Raw genomic sequence first — 16,038 nt, forward strand, 5'->3', positions numbered from 1 at the left:
GTAAACACCTCCACAAATGCACTTGAGAAGATGCTGGACAAGACAAGCATTTTTTCTGAAAATTCTGGCCCCTTTTAAATTCAATTATAAGAATGTTAGAAATCATATGAAATCGTACACATTTTGGAGACTTTATGCTAATATACAGTACAGGTCAAGGAACTCTGAAGTGACTTCTAACATTCTTAATAATTTATCATTCCTTATAATACATCATCAATGTATCTGCTTGACATTATTAACACAGAAGTCATTCACTTCCCATGATGCATTGCAACAGTAATAAATATGCAAGAGCTTAACGGAATGAACCCAAACAAACTGAGAGTCTTGTCAGATTGTATTGTAAACAGGTGGACTGTGAGAGTGTCTACTTGTTCCTTACCCACTTCTTCCTCTCTTGCATATATGATGCCTATGAGGTTAGTTCACAGGAAGTGGTAAGTTAGGGCTTGTTCACATCTGTATCTGTGTTTACATTGCTCTGCTCCGTCAGAGGAGCAAAACAATCAAAATACCAGAAGTGCTGGTTACATTGCATGACGGAACCATAGGTGCATGATGGAATCCATTGGCTTTGGTTTTAATGGGTTTCATCGGGATTCTGTCATGGTATCCATTGTTTTACAAGAAGCAATAGCATTCTGCGCTATTGTTTCCGGTATTTCGAGCTGGATCTGTGATGGAGGTCCCTAACAGAGCCTTCAATGCAAATGTGAACAGGCCCTAAGAAGGGAGTATCTGTGCTGCATGGATTGGAAGGTAAGATGGAGACATAGCACAGCGCACAGTTGTGCGTTAGCATTGGGAAATATATATGGTTCAGGGAAAAATAATACAAATTAATTAGTCGAAAGAGCTAATTATATAAATAAAATATTATGGACATTATATTAATCTGAACAGTATATGATACGGTATACTAAGTTTTAAAGTATATTTGCAGCTATACTTAAATACAGCATTAGAGGAAATTGTTAAACAAATGTCCTCTAAAAGTATTTTTATGGTCTGAATTGAAAGTTGAGATCCAATCTGGAAAACAGCCCAGTTCAAATTCCTCCAAGCAAGAACAAGACTTCCAAATGACTATAAACTGGGTTTCCCATCAAACCTATGTGGATAAATTGAGCGGAATACATGCTCTTCTGTAGCAGCCGTCACTTTTTAGCTCATGCGTTCTAGACTAGGCTTAAACTTGCATTGAAGCGAAGAAACTGCAGAGGTAAAGTACAATTCCAGATTAAATACATTTTTAAATCTCGGGCAAAGAAAAAACATTCTAGGCCATAAGTAAATGCCCATTTTGCTTTTACCAAAAATTCTCATTGGACAACGACATGCTTTACTGCAACTTTTTATACTTTTATTCAGGATGAATAAATGATTTGCAGCTTGCAGATAATTATAAAACGTGTTAAGAGAACTTTTTGAAACCTAATAGAGAATGACTAAAAATACTGAATATTTGTTACATATTTTATTAGTATTATTAACAGTTATTGCTAATGATATTATGTATTAACCTTTCAATTGAAATTAAATGGTTAAATAACGCCCTATATGCCTTAAATGTCCTACTATATTTTTGTTACAATGAAAAATAGTCTCCAAAACTGTCAAAACTAATATAATAAAACATTATCCTAGGGAACATTTGTTATGTGAAAACTCAAAAGAAGAATGGAAATGCCATCAAAAAATCCAGAAAAATAGGTCTCCAAGCTACAGGCCATTACTGAAACAATGTACATACTGTTGGTTTAGAAAATGCATCCTCATGTAATTCATTATGTCACTCTACCTTGTTTTTTCATGTATACTCAAGGTTGCTTACATTATTTTATTGAAGGAATGCCGATATTAAAGAGCGGAAAATATAAACACTAATATATTAACAGTTCGTTACCATATTATAATATGCTTCTGAAACAAGCCAATACTGCAGCAATAGTGCTATTCTGACCTCTGAAGGAGGGTAGCATGAGGAAATATTCATACAATCATACACTACAAGCAACACATTGCAGATACATAAAGACCATGTTATACAAGAAGAATGGGATAGATAGATAGATAGATAGATAGATAGATAGATAGATAGATAGATAGATAGATAGACAGAGATGGACATACAGAGACAATCTCCAGCGACACCCCTGCTGCCCCATGTCCCAATGTCCCACACCCCTCACCTGACACTCTCAGAGACTGTTTATCTCAATTAGAAAGAGACTTTGTACAATTCAAAGAAGAACTTCAAATAAATCTCGGTGACCAAGTAATTAAAGAGATAAACAAACTGAAATGTGAACATGCATCAGCTCTGCAGGAAATACAACGTACACTCCGAGAGCTACAACAAGAAAATGCAAAGCTCAGATTAGAGATAGAAAATCTAAAACCACAAACACAAAGTTCAGGAACAAGGGAGAGCGCTGACATAAGCGCATTAATGAAAACAAACTAGGAGAAAACAGAGCGATACAAGTGGGTACAAAGCCGACCGCCAACCAAACCTCCAGCACATAACCACAGCAGCACCACATACCACCACCAAGCAGGATCCAGGACACAAGCATCAGACAAGCCACCCGCAAGTCACAATGTCCTGATACTGTCCTAATAATTGACTCAAATGGCAAATACCTTAATACATGGCGACTCTTCCCAGGAAAAAGGGTCAGTAAAATTCACTGTGCAACTATCCAACAAGTCACATCAGTCATCAATAACCCACATTTTACCAATCCAAACCATATCATTATACACACGGGTACAAACAACCTCCAAGACCAGCAACAGCAGATTGCAGAACAACTGACCCAACTAGCAAAGATGGCACAACAAAAGTTCCCCGGCAGTAAAATAATTATATCATCCGTGCTCCCAAGAAAAGATGTACCCAACGAGATCACCCAGGCCATCAACACAGAGCTGGCAGCGAACATCAGCTCAATGTCAAACATCAGCCTGGCACAACACACCTCCATAGAGTGTCACCACCTTTATGACGACAAACACCTCAACAAACGAGTGGTCAGCCTTCTGGCCAAAGAACTGAAAGACATTGTGCTGAACAGACCCCCCAGACCTGGACCCCACACCAGCCAAAGCCAAAACATGGAGACATCACTAACAATGAAAAGACCTCAAACTCCACACACCTCACTACACCCAGGAGAAAAAACCCTTTACCCAAGGTCAGACCAACAGAGGCAAAAGCCATGGAGGAAACCCCCTGCCTCACACAGAGACACGCAGGGGAGAGACATGGAGGAAACCCCCTGCCTCACACAGAGACATACAGAGCAGAGACATGGAGGAAACCCCCTGCCTCACACAGAGACACGCAGAGCAGAGACATGTAGGAAAGCCCCTGCCTCACACAGAGACACGCAGAGCAGAGACATGGAGGAGATAAACACCCTGCTCAGCATTTTATGTAGAAAACTAATGTGACTGTATAACACGAGAACATCTACAACACATCCAGCAGTCACATCTCCAGCCCGTCCTACACAGCGCCGCTCATTACAAGGTATATGGACACACAATGAAGTCCTTTATAATCAGCAGCTGGAATATTCAAGGCCTCAACGCCTCAGCCTTTGGATGCAAAATTAACGATCCAGACTTCAACCAAAGACTGAAAAATATTGATATACAAATCATCCTGGAAACATGGACTAGGACAGAGAATGAGTCCCTGGTGCCCACTGGATACAGGGAAATCTCTGTCCCTGCCCTGAAAAATAAACACATCAAGCAGGGCCGGTGTTCAGAAGGAATATTAGTCTGGTACAAAGAGGAGCTCCATGAGCAGATTAAAGCCGTGAAGCGAGGAGACAGCCACATCTGGATAAGAATAGGCAGCTCCATCCTCACCTCTCAGTCTGACATGTACCTTTGCGCAACGTACATCGCACCGCCAGAGTCCCCGTACTCCAACCCAGACAGCTTTGAGATTATACAAAGGGAAGCCGCCCATTTCCAGACCCTGGGCAGCGTTCTCATCTACGGAGACCTCAATGCAAGAACGGGGAGAGATAAAGACTACCTGACCAATGATGGAAACATCTTCATCTTTGGAGCAGAGGCCGACTGTCATAACTCCCTACAGAAAGAGAGAAACAGCTATGACAGCACCATCAACAAAAGCGGGAAAAAACTATTGAATCTATGTCGAAGCTTAGGACTCCACATACTGAATGGCCGCACCAAGGGAGAATCTTTAGGAAGGTATACACTAAACTCCCATGTAGGCAGCAGTGTAGTAGACTATGCCATCACGGACATGGACCCCGCAAACATTGGCGCACTCATAGTCACTCCACAAACGCACCTGTCAGATCACAACCAATTACTTCTATACATGAAATCCACAAACAAACCATCTGCACATAAACCACATCAAACCGGCCTCTTCAACCTGCACCCATCTTTTAAATGGTCCAAAACGTCAACTATAAAATATAAAGAGACAATTAACAGACCAGAAGTGCAGGAGATGCTTCACAACCTCTACAACAAGGTGTATGAGACAAGCCCAGGATCGGTAAATCAGGCCGTAAATGACCTAAATAATATATTTTATACCATGGCAGAGAAGTCTGACCTGAAAAGATGTGACTACAAGAGGCCACAAGAAATACATCCTAACGGTTGGTTTGACCCTAAGACCCTAAGAAATGCCTCAAATAAGAAGCACCGAGACCCAAACAACACCGGTCTGAAGGAGGCCTACAGCAACATACAGAGGCAATACAAGACCATCCTCTGAAAGAAAAAACAAAGTCACATCTCCACCAAACTTACCCAACTCCAAGATGCCCTCCATGACAACTCGTTCTGGGAATTATGGAAACACATGGGCAAAAATTGCAAGAAAAACAACCTTCATATCCAAAATGGCAACATCTGGCTCAATTATTTCAGGGACCTCTACAAAGATATCCTGAAAGACGGACAAAGCCAAGAACAAAAACAAATAACATCAAAATTGAAGGCGATGGAGGAAACACTAAAAGACTCTCAAAACCCCCTGGACGCACCAATAACACTGCAAGAAGTAACAGAGAGAAACTCAGACATAAGGTGTAAAAAAATCCAGCGGCCTAGATGGAATTTCACCAGAAATGATAAAACACAGCCCGCCAGAAATACAGGCCGCAATAGTAAAACAATTTAATATGGTGCTGAATGCCGGCTACTTCCCTCAAATCTGGAACCAAGGCCTTATAACACCAATCCACAAGAGTGGGGACAGGTACGACCCAGCCAACTACCGAGGAATATGTGTCAGCAGCAATCTGGGGAAACTGTTCAACAGCATCCTGAATAAGAGAATCCTCAGCTTCCTCACCCAGCACAATGTCCTCCACCAAAGCCAAGCGGGGTTCATGCCAAACCACCGCACCACTGACCACATCTTCACCCTGCACAGCCTCATCAAGAGCCACGTCCATAATAGAAAGCATGGGAAGATTTACGCCTGTTTTGTGGACTTTAAGAAGGCCTTTGACTCAGTGTGGCACCCGGGCCTATTCCTGAAACTGCTGGAGAGCGGAATAGGAGGTAAAACCTATGACGTCATCAGAAGCTCCTACACAGAGAACAGATGCAGCGTGAAGGTGAACGGGAGAAGAACGGCTGATTTCCAGCAGAGCCGAGGAGTCAGACAAGGCTGCAGCCTCAGTCCAACGCTCTTCAACATCTACATCAATGAACGGGCCACAGCTCTGGAATCCTCCTCAGCACCAAGTCTCGCCCTCCATGACACCCAGGTGAAATTCCTGTTGTATGCAGATGACCTTCTGTTGCTATCACCAACCGAGAAAGGACAACTTGCAAATCCTAGAAAAATTCAGTTCCACTTGGGGCACTACCCATCAATGCAAATAAAACTAACATCATGGTGTTCCAGAAGAGAATACGCCAATACCTATTCAGTATCTGCATAATGTCATTCTGTTTTGAGTCATAGGTGCCTATGAGTCTGGTAACTTGTTCCTCTTTCCGTTTTTTAGGGACCAGAAGACATTGCCTATCTGCATCCCTAGCTCCCTCATAGGCCTTTCTAATAACACTCTTGGGGAAACCTCTATCCTTCAATCTTGTTTTGAGTTCCTGGGCCTTGGAGGGGTTATTAGAGGAATCTGGAAGAGCTCCAGGTCTAGGTCCCTTTACCAACCTAAAAATGAAGAGTAGAAAGCTGCCACCTATAGGAGATTTTACCAATGTGGATTTATTTGTGGATATGGTGGGAGATGAGATCAAAAATCTTAGTCAGGATAGTAGGGGCATGGATAACAATTTGTCCTGGTCCGAACGATTAGCTCTGACCACTCTAGAGAAAAAACAGAACATCGTGTTAAAAGCATCTGATAAGGGTGGTAACATTGTGGTCATGAGTAGGGATGATTATAAAAAAATGTGTGAGGACATATTGTTTAACCATAATTGTTACACCATTTTAAAGGATAACCCCACAGCACTATTCAAGAAGGAGTTGCTGAGCATTCTGAGTGATGCAAAGAGCAGATCCTTGATTAGTGCAGGAGAGTTTGGGTTCCTGTACCCACAATTTCCTGTTATGGCGTGTTTCTATAGCCTGCCCAAAATCCACAAAGGGTATCCTCCCTTACGTGGCAGACCCATTGTTTCAGGCATTAACAATTTAACTCAAAATGTGAGTACTTATGTTGATCAGGTGTTGCGCCCCTTTGTCTTAAGTCTTACATCATATGTACGTGACACCATGGATGTCTTGAAACAGATTGATGGTATTTCTCTGGAGAAAGATACAATCCTGGCTAGTTTGGATGTTGAGGCTTTGTATTCATCCATACCTCACAAATGCGGCTATAAAGCGATTGAGTACTATTTGGGATCAAGAGGTACACAGTTTGCTGCTCATAACCAATTTGTTTTGCAGTTATTACAGTTTGTTCTTGAAAAAAATATATTTATATTTGAAGATAAGATCTTTCATCAGCAATGTGGAACTGCAATGGGGAGTCCCGCTGCTCCCACCTATGCAAATCTATTTCTTGGCTGGTGGGAGGAGACAATTGTTTTTGGTGACAAATTTGTAAATTGGACTTCATCCGTTGGACTGTGGATTAGATATATTGATGACGTGCTTATTCTCTGGAACTCTTCAGTAGACGAGTTCCATAAGTTCGTAGCAGCCCTCAATAAAAATGATGTAGGACTTAGGTTTACATGTGAGATCAGCGAGAATGAACTGTCCTTTCTAGACTTGAAAATCATAAAAACGGAAGGAGGTACTATTCGCACAAAGGTACATCGGAAAGAGACAGCAACAAATAGTTTTTTGCAATGGAATAGCTGTCATCCTTATTCCCTCAAACGTGGCATTCCGAAGGGCCAATTTATGAGAGTACGTAGGAACTGTAGCTCTATGGGTGATTTTGAGTGCCAGGCCCAGGAACTCAAAACAAGATTGAAGGATAGAGGTTTCCCCAAGAGTGTTATTAGAAAGGCCTATGAGGGAGCTAGGGATGCAGATAGGCAATGTCTTCTGGTCCCTAAAAAACGGAAAGAGGAACAAGTTACCAGACTCATAGGCACCTATGACTCAAAACAGAATGACATTATGCAGATACTGAATAGGTATTGGCGTATTCTCAGTTCTGATATAGATCTAGCAGATCAGATCACACAGAGGCCTTCTGTCACGTATCGGAGAGGGAAAAATATAAGGGACAGAGTCATGCACAGCTGTTTTGACCCCATTTCACCTAGGGGTACATGGCTGGATAGACAAACACCAGGCACTTTTAGATGCGGTGGTTGTAAAGCCTGTGATTTCATTCTTAAAGGAAATAGTTTTACCAGTGTTGTCACCCAAAAACAATACAATATTCGGGACTATGTTAATTGCAAGACAGCTGGAGTAGTCTACCTTATTACATGCCCATGCCCCCTAAATTATGTGGGTAAAACAGCACGACAATTTCGTCGTCGTATTAGGGAGCATGTTGGAGACATTATTCATGGTAGGGACACTCCAATATCTAAGCACGTGCATGCAAAACACCAAGGCCAGGCAGCAGTGTTAAAATTTCAAGCAATTGAACTTGTCAGACCCCCCAAGAGAGGAGGGGACTGGGATAACCTGATTCTACGGAAGGAAGCGCAGTGGATCCATAGACTGGAATGCATACAACCACTAGGTCTAAATGAGCAGACTAACTATACATGTTTTATTTAAAATGTGTGATACCATCCCCCTATAGGTGTTTCACCTTGGGGTGGGTGAGTGTTTATCTGCATTTGTGCATTACTTATTTGAGATGGCTATACTTGTTAGCCAACATACAAAGAGATCGTTTTGTCAGTTTTTCTAAGGAATAGGGACCTCAGCAATTTCTTCCACCTCATATGTGTCTTTTTCTCTTGAGTTGCTTTGTGAGGTTGCCCACTTGCGGTGGTACACTGTGCCGCAAGATATACTTACAATATATTATCTTTTAGCGCTTACCTCCTCGTGTTTGGCAGTCCGGGCGACACGTCCTTGGCTTCCACTGCGCCTGCGCGTTCGGCTTGATGCGGCCGATGATGACCCCTGGCTGTCAGCTGACGGCGGGGGGTCACATGGGCAGGTGTCACGAATCGAGAGGGTGTTGTGATTGGTCAATTCATGTTTTGCCGCCGTACACGATGGGTGGAGTTTAGCGTTTATAGTAACCTAGCGCCTGCTATGGAGTATGCCGTTGACATCGATACGTGCATCTTCCCGTGACGCACAGCGGAATATCCGCTGTTGAAATACTAATATCGCTGGTGATGAGGCCAGAGTTACCAAGATACGGACCCCTGAGGATGAGTATCTGAAACGCGTAGGGTCGTTTAATGTTTAAGGAATGTGTGCATTGGGGACAATATATTGTGTGAAACCCAGCGTTAGGAGATCCGTAATTGTCGGACACCTATGCTATAATTAGGGCTTGTACTACTGTTGTGCCCTGGGTATATGCTGATTCCTACAAATATCGTTTATACACAGAGATATAGGTATCATAATAACTCAGTGTTTCCTTGTTTAATACATTTTTTAAATTTTCACGGTGGGGCTTATGTCACAGTGGTGTGTTACCCCTGTTTTTAACTAGTTACTATTAAAGATATCTTTTTACTCAGTTGTCAATTCAGTGAACCTTATAATTAAAATTCTTTATATTGTGGGAGCACAATTAGATTCTATCTAACTATACAGTGAAACTGTTCCAGAAGAGAAGCTCAAAATCCCCCAGGCACCCGACCTTCACACTAAATAACGCCACACTCACAGCGACCGACAGGTACACTTACCTGGGCCTAGAAATCAACCAATCAGGAAGCTTTAAACAAGCCATAGAGATGCTGAAAGACAAGGCGTGCAAAACCTTCTATGCCATCAGAAGAAAACTCTATCATCTCAAACCACCAGTAACGGTCTGGCTGAAAATCTTTGACTCCATCATCTCCCCAATCCTCCTGTATGCCAGTGAAGTCTGGGGTCTGGACACATACCCAGACTGGTCAAGGTGGGATTCCAGCCCAACAGAAATTTTCCACCTAGAATTCTGCAAACACCTTCTCCTAGTCCCACAAATAGTGCCTGTCGGGCAGAACTGGGCAGATTCCCACTACACCTCACAATCCAGAAGAGGGCGCTATCATTCTGGGCCCATCTACACAGCAGCAGGCAAAGTTCTTATCACCATAAAGCCCTGCTACATCAAGGGGTCCCAGGTAAACCAGGCCCCCCAGAACATCTCACCCTGACCCGGCCTGAAGAAAATGTCACTCAGCGCGGCCTCACAAAAGCCGAAATCAAGGAGACAATAAACAAAGGCCAAGAGGAGTATATCAGTGACTGGAGGAGCGACATAAAGACATCCCAGAAACTGACAATATACCGGAGTCTACAGCGAGAATATAAACTGGCGCCATATCTGGAGAAACTGCCAAACCCCAGAGACAGACAGATCCTGAGCCGCTACAGACTGAGCGCCCACAACCTGGTCATCGAATCCGGGCGCCACAGACAGACCTACAAGCCCAGGGAGAGCCGACTGTGCCAACAGTGCGACCAGGAGGCCATGGAGGATGAGGTCCACTTCCTGCTACACTGCTCCAAATACTCAGCAGTGAGGGACACTCACTTCAGGAGACTCTCTGATCTCTTACAGGACTTCAGCTCCATGAAAGAGGAAGAGAAACTACATCCTGCTGGGTGAAGAGGAAACCACAGTGGGCACAGCGGCACAATATGTCACTGCATGCCATGGACTGAGAGAGACATGATATGCCATGGACTTGTATAACCCCGACCCTAAATGTGTCCCTATCCCCCAATCCCTCAGTCCCTATCCCTCATTCCCTTACTTCTTACTTGCTTTGGCAATGCTAATATGTATTTGGTCCTGCCAATAAAGCTTCATTGAATTGAATTGAATAGATAGATAGATAGATAGATAGATAGAGAGAGAGAGAGAGAGAGAGAGAGAGATAGATAGATAGATAGTTAGATATGACATAGATAGATAGATAGATAGATAGATAGATAGATAGATAGATAGATAGATAGATAGATAGATAGATAGATAGATAGATAGATAGATAGATAGATAGATAGATAGATAGAGAGATAGATAGATAGATAGATGCCAGAGATAGACAGACAGACAGACAGACAGACAGACAGATAGATAGATAGATAGATAGATAGATAGATAGATAGATAGATAGATAGATAGATAGATAGATAGATAGATAGATAGATAGATAGATAGATAGATAGATAGATAGATAGATGATAGATAGATAGATGATAAGTAGATAGATAGATAGATAGATGCCAGAGATAGACAGACAGACAGACAGACAGACAGATAGATAGATAGATAGAGAGAGAGAGAGAGAGATAGATAGATAGATAGATAGATAGATAGATAGATAGATAGATAGATAGATAGATAGATAGATAGATAGATAGATAGATAGATAGATATTAGTTCGATAGATAGATAGATAGATAGATAGATAGATAGATAGATAGATAGATAGATAGATAGATAGATAGATAGATAGATAGATAGATAGATAGATAGATAGATAGATAGATAGATAGATAGATAGATAGATAGACTATACATAATAGGCAGAAATAACAGTATTTTTCCCTGTAGTTTTATACACTATACTTCTAATGTAGTGTATACATTACATTGCCCATATACATAGCGTACATTGCCTTTCTGCAGGTGGCCTTGACTTTGCTATATACTCTTACCCACAGCATTCCAACACATGGATAGGGTAAAAGGGTTAACGCTGATAGCTGTTGTGTGTGAGAACAGACAACTAGATAATACAGTACAGTAAAGTCTTCTCCATCTGTATTGTTTGTAAGTACAGATTGTATTTTTTTGTTTACCAGCATTAGGACCTAACAGTAGAATTGTCACCTTCATATAATCATTTCTCTGACTTACAATCCATGCTTGGGAATGTTCTGTTCGCACAGGTTAGCAGTGAAATGAGCTCTGGTTCTCAGAACAATGACTTTCTGCTGAATTCTGATAACACTTTCGAGCAGCTACTTTAGGTTTTGTGCACCTATTCGGGGAACTTGCTTTGCTGGTCTTTCTCATATTTTAGAAATGTAATTAATCATGTACGGTTATCACTTTAACAAAGGAATATGAGACAAATGGCTTCTCCGACACATCCATCTTCCAACCCTCAACACAATTATTCCATGCTGCAAACAACTTAGATACTGCCTCTGCCTTCACCCATGGACCAGCTCGCTCTTTGGTGGATTATTAGATCTATACATTCATATACACTAGAGGTATCCAGTATTTCTACATACACAATCCCAATATATCTAAATGACAGGGACGTAGACATATAATATGGATAGAACTACCAGAAAGTTTAATAAATTCATGTATTATCATATCTTCTCCCTACCAGGAGCCATTTTAAGCAAGCATTACAAGATGATGTTCCTTTGGTGTCATTCTGAAATAGGCTTTGTACTATTCGCATCACCTTTAACCCTTCGCACTTTGAAGAATGTCACCCTGTCTAACATTCATGCTGTTGAATAAATCAAAAGAAGCCGCCATATTTTATCAAAAAACAAACTCGTGTAATGGCTATTCAGAGTAGATGGGAATCATTTTGCAGCTCTTCTATCACATCCCTCTGAACTTGTTAGACTTTGTCAGTGATGTGCACATGCCTAGCGGCTGGATGCTTCATTTAGCACTGAATGGAGAAACACACAAGAAAACGAGTTGTTTTCTAGTCCCATGGAGTTGTTGCCATTCACATTCTCTTTCAGGACTTCCCTAACCCCACTTCATTGTTAGCAAACATTGTATGTAAGCCCTGGCCTCAACATTGACCTTGACAAAGACTGAAGGCTGATCTTCTCAATGGGACCATTGTTAGTGGGTACACTTGGTATATTCTGGAGTTTGTGATTAAGGTGGGTGCAAACCTAGCAGATTTTATAAGACATCCTTTAACCCATGGACTATGTATACTGTGCCAAGTGCATGGCAGATCATTTTAGAATTGCAGCAAAATCTCATCTCAAGATCCTCTCCTCCCTCCTTACTCCTACTCTCCCTGTCAATTCATCTCTAGTCTCCGGGTGACAGGAGAATTTAAAGTTGAAACAAGTTATTTCTACAATCCTTTCTCTAGGTCATCTACGTTCCTCACCATCCCTGGCTTATACCAGGGTTACCTATTCCCTAGTGGATGTCAACTGCCCTATCACCTATACTGAATGACAAAATATGATGCTGGAAAGATTGGGGTTCCCATCAGATAATACTTTAGGGTTTGCTAATTTACATCACTACAAGCCCACCTCATCTTACCAAGCAGAATCCCTATATTACAGGAATTTTTGGGGGGGATCCCTTATGTCAAAACTTTTTTTTTCATTCACATCTACCAGCAGAAGTCAAAACCCAACACATAGTTCATTCTTGCTATGGAGATGATATCACTGCATGGTAGATTGAGGTGGCTGTTATGCATTGACCTCCTTATGATGGTATCTATGATTTTTAATTGACAGCAATGCTGTCAGTGACAGACCAGAGATTGTGCTTGAAACTGATTCCGCCAGCCAGGCATTGTGCTGCTCTATTTTCCTCCAACAGCTTGCAGCTATAGTATCCTCCTGCAGAACTGCAGAAATAATTGTATACCAATCCATACCAATATACTTAATGTCATTTAACCTCCTGCTGAAAAGAAAAAATGGCACAGAAGGAGCAGTGGTTGCATAGTGGTTATATATATGTATGTATATATATATATATATATATATATATATATATGTGTGTGTGTGTGTGTATATATATATATATATATATATATATATATATATCCGTGCAGGGTGCTGCTGCAGCTCCTGTGATCAATGCACCAGACACTACTCTTCATATCATATACATAGCAAGCCAGTTTTTATCTGGGCTAATATCTGATTTATTTGCTTGCAAACCATGCTGCATTAACCCCTAACATGGCTATGAATTCTGTATAACACAGTGCCATATGATAAATGGCAGAAGCAGGCAGTGTGCTCTAATGGCATAACACATGATCATTATCATAAATGTTATCTTCATTTATAGATTTCCCTCTCACATGCAATATACATGAATGCTCTGCAGCAGCAATCTGGGAGTCCCCTTATTCATCAGCACCCAAGTTTCAGTAGTTAGTACACGACATGCTTTCTGGAATGGAAAATCATCTTACCCAGCACGATCTTCCAAAATATTCTGCTGTTGGAATCAGTCAGCAAGGTGATAGCTGGTCATCACAATGCTTAGTCAGCAGATCCACCTTTTTATTCCCTTGATATGTGGATAGAAATATATAGGTGTATTTTTCTTCTGCTAGCAAGCAGCAAAAGGATCCCCATTCACAAGTGCCAAGTTCCCCACCATATAGGATAATTCCATCTAGCAGACCTTGCTTGCTCCAGCTTTCAAAGTAGCCAGTTATGTTCAGTGCACAAGATCCAATCCAGGTGTGAATGAAAAGGATAAAAAAGAACTGGAATTAAAAAGAACCACAGAAGTCTGTTACCAACAGGGAGAATGAAAACCTTCCCTGTGCCTGCAGCCTTTCAAAGCAAAGCCCCACTACTAATGTAAGATCTCTCCATATTCAAGATGCAACCAGGGGAAAAAAAGAAGAAGCAGTACATGTATATTTCACAAGTATCCTGCAATAACAGATCCAATGGGGCTTTCCTTGCACTGTACTGCTATGTGAAAGAACTCCTGCTGCTGGAAAGGGTGTCTCCTGGGTCCTAGCACTCCAAAATGAAGATGAAGAAGGAGGTAAAAGGAATCAAAATCAGTTGTCTGTTATCTCCCGGATGATGCTAATCTCCAATAAAGATGAACCCCATGTAACAATGCAACTTGATGAACAGCCACCATCCAGAATGAGAGGAAGCAGGGAGAAGAGAAGGAGACAAGGAGGGAGGTAATACAGAGACAGAGATAGACAGAAAAAGGGGGAGAAACTGCAATGCATAAATGAATCCAGTGTTTCAATAAGATCTCCTCATTTGATTGAATGCATTCTCCAGCCTGCTGCAACTGCAAGTCACAAAAAAGATACTGTTACTGCCACCCAATGGATGTTTCAGTACTAGCCAATCCTCAGCTACCGCTTTCCACCCTCCGGTTTAGAAGGCTGAATTAAAACAGGAAAGCCTTACATGGAATCAAGAAAAAGTCTAAGGGATCAGCTAGTGCTGTCGGTGATAACAAGTGCATTCATTGTGGACCCTGCCTGCTGCATAATCTCTAGATGGTGCCAGCAAATTCTGCACCACCATCACCCTATGCAGCACTGGCAATGCACAGCTCCCGTTCATTATAAAGGGAAGCACTTTATTACTTCATCGACTCGCTCCGTTCCATCCTATACCGTTGCTATGGGATCTCTTCTTTGTTCCAACTGTCTGAACTGTGTGGGAACATTTTATCTTCACTCAATTCTCTTGCTAAATATTCTAGATCTGCTACATATCAAACGAATTGTGCCACCGGAACACAATGTGGCTTCGTCTTATCACTAATAAAAGCTAACAGCAGCTGCAAGGCGCATCTCATTACATTGTGGAATGAATTCTGGAAAAAAAATCAATTCAAATGTGTTGATATTTACCTTGCGGTGCAGAAAAACAAAGCTTTTTATAATGCAGCAGGTAGAAATGCCGTCTGATCACCCTTTTAACCCTTTATAGCACCTCAGTGGATGTTATGGATAATTGGGAATGCATTTGCGTCTTGTGAGCGCATTGTGGTTCAGATATCAATAATGACACGTGTCACACGTTTGTTTTCAGTGCAATGCTGACAAATCTGCAATATTGTCTAATATATTAAATATTGGGTATGTTTTGAGTGCGGTGATGAATTCCTAATTTTTCCAATATTCAGCCATATAAGACCTATTCTGACAAGTTGCTAAAAATCCTAGCAACTAAGATATATCTAGTGAGAACCAATGCAACAAACATTACAGCTCCCAGAAGGGTTGCCACTCAGCTTTTCAAGACTGGACAGATTTTTCATTCGGGAGTCAGGGAAAGCTGGATGACATCCCCAGTTTGAGCCATAATGGAGGCTATTTACGTCATTACCAGATATTCTAGTTTGTCAAAATTTGATTGAACTTTATTTACTGGTGAAATATTTGATTTCAGGTAGGAAAATCTATTTTGTTACGAAACGAAGAATTAAGGGTTTATTCACATGCGGCAGATTTCTTTCTGCGACTGTCCCTTTCAGTTGAATGGAGCTTGCAGAAATCCATATGCATTCTTCAGAAACAATCCTATTCACATGTATGAAATGAATTTTTTAGTTGCAGAAATGTTTGCAATAAATCTGCCGCATGTGAATATACACAATACGTTTTCATGCAAGGTTATAGTCAAGTGGGCTTATTCATGAAAACTAGTGC

The 16,038-nt window shown here is 41.3% G+C and overlaps 1 protein-coding gene across 1 annotated transcript in view; it reads right to left on the bottom strand.

Annotated features, from left to right (window-relative positions):
* The window catches only part of IL1RAPL1 (interleukin 1 receptor accessory protein like 1), a 1,275,811-nt gene extending 1,260,886 nt beyond the window's left edge, over window positions 1-14,925 (bottom strand). Inside the window, exon 1 of the mRNA XM_075854004.1 lies at window positions 13,810-14,925. The gene's annotated coding sequence lies outside the window, so the exon portion shown is untranslated. The remainder of the gene's footprint in view (window positions 1-13,809) is intronic.
* Between the last annotated feature and the right edge of the window lie 1,113 nt (window positions 14,926-16,038).

The sequence above is a fragment of the Rhinoderma darwinii genome, chromosome 2 (genome assembly GCF_050947455.1).
Source record: "Rhinoderma darwinii isolate aRhiDar2 chromosome 2, aRhiDar2.hap1, whole genome shotgun sequence".
Taxonomy (NCBI): domain Eukaryota; kingdom Metazoa; phylum Chordata; class Amphibia; order Anura; family Rhinodermatidae; genus Rhinoderma; species Rhinoderma darwinii.